The following is a 2,154-nucleotide window of genomic DNA, read 5'->3' as shown; positions in this document are numbered from 1 at the left end:
CTCTCTCTCTCTCTCTCTCTCTCTCTCTCTCTCTCTCTCTCTCTCTCTCTCACACACATCTATAGATAAAACTTACTTGGAAAAGGATGCGTGGCGTTCGATCATATAGTAATATAAATAATATATAAATATATGCATATATATGTACATACCTACATATATATATGTATATATACATGCATATACGGGTACAAGACATAAAATAAACGTAGACTCAAAGAGAAACGGAATCATAAAAACAAAAACATAGAAAACGTACTTTTTTCGAACAACGAAAAAAACAGAGAACCGAGACATGCAACATAAAGAACATTCCCTTCATCAGTTGTCCCTGTTTCATCTACTCCACGTTTCGAAGGTAAGGACAATACGCGACTTCGTTGAAACAGTCCTTCGCAAAGCAAATTAAAAATAAAATTTGAGATTTTTTGCGGAAGGTGAAAGTGGTAACAAAAACAGGACAGCGAGAACAAAACGGTAAAAACAAACGGTGAGGGCTGTTAAGCCAAGACGATGTGGACAATTATGAACGCCAGAAAGACGAGCTATGAGAAGAGACAGGTAAAAGCACGTCTTGTCTTTAAGAAGGAAGTGGAAGAAAGAAAGATAGATCGCCTTTCGTCACGTGTCAGCGACGAGGGAGTCAAGGAGGAAGAGTGACAGAGAGAGAGGAGAAGAGAAGAATAGGGAAAGGGTGGGAGAGAAAAACAGAATGAAAGAACAAGATAGGGAGAGAGATAAACAGAGAAGAGATAGAAGAGATACGAGAAGAGTGCGCATCGTAATTATTAAGATAAAACTTACTTGGAAAAGGATGAGTGGCGTTCGATCATATAATAATATAAATAATAAACGGAGTCGAGACAGATTTTTTCAAGGAATACCGGATAAGCCACCCATACCTGAATACAACTCACTTAACAAGAACTCACTACTACTTGAATGGACCATAAACAAAACTTGACATAAAAAGGATTTAGATAATCCTATCAGGTGGTACTATTAAGTTAGACATGGCCTGGACCAATCTTTGGTCTAAACATATCTAAGCTTATCTAAGTTTATATATATAGAGTTCTAAAATCTCTCTAAGAATTTATTGCTAAAGAATAAGACATAAAAAATATAAAGAATCTACTATCCAAGGAGGGGCATTAGGTTGAACGGTTCAGCGTGAGAAAGCCTTTGATGTCTGGTGACTAGGTTAGTCAAGCATAACGCCATGGTCAGATTCAGGTCTTTAGACCTTGTGGTTGCCAACGTTTTAGACACACGCACGGACACACACATTCATATGTATACGCGTGCGCGCACGCTTGCATACATTCACGCATACACACGTATACACATACATGCATATCCACAGACATCAGTCACCCTGTCAATAAGCACAGACATCCATTCACTCACATACATATAGACATACGCTCGTCCATATTCAGATTGGTGTCACTCTGCTCAAGTACAGGTACACATTTCTCCCTATTTACCCACGTACCGATCCCGCCCCACACGTACACAGACGCACACACACAGACACAGACACACAAAGGTACAATCTTATGTATGTACGTGCGCGTACACACGCATATACATATTCACATACATACACGAGCGCATACATAGACGTCCATAAGTATACACACGCATATACAGACACAGAAACCTATATATACGTGTGTGTAGACACGCACATACAGACACAGCGTGCACTCATAGTCACACTTGCACACATAGGGTCACACAAAAGTGTGTGTGTGTGCCTATATGTGTATGCCTCTCTAACTCGTTTCATATATATATATATATATATATATATATATATATACTAGCAGTATAACCCGACCTTGTCCGGGTGTGACTTATTATGCCATCTACGATAAGTCTTGCTAGCTGAAAATCAACTAAAAAAGAAAGCCTTACAACGAAAAAACCCTTATGATGTAAATATGTTCATAATTCAAAAGACGATGAAATTAATAGGGAAAGTCTGAAGGCTGTTTTGCGTAAAATTATTAAGCGTACGTAAATTTCATCCGTGTAATTGGCTATAGAAATGCTTGTGCAAAACAACTTTTTGCGCTGCCCTGATTATACATAGCAGGGTAATCCCTTTTAGCAAGAGCTAGGACGGCAATTTCTGATGAAGCAATT

Source organism: Octopus bimaculoides, chromosome 3, assembly GCF_001194135.2.
Source record: "Octopus bimaculoides isolate UCB-OBI-ISO-001 chromosome 3, ASM119413v2, whole genome shotgun sequence".
Classification (NCBI taxonomy): Eukaryota; Metazoa; Mollusca; class Cephalopoda; order Octopoda; family Octopodidae; genus Octopus; species Octopus bimaculoides.
This window is presented reverse-complemented; position numbering follows the sequence as displayed.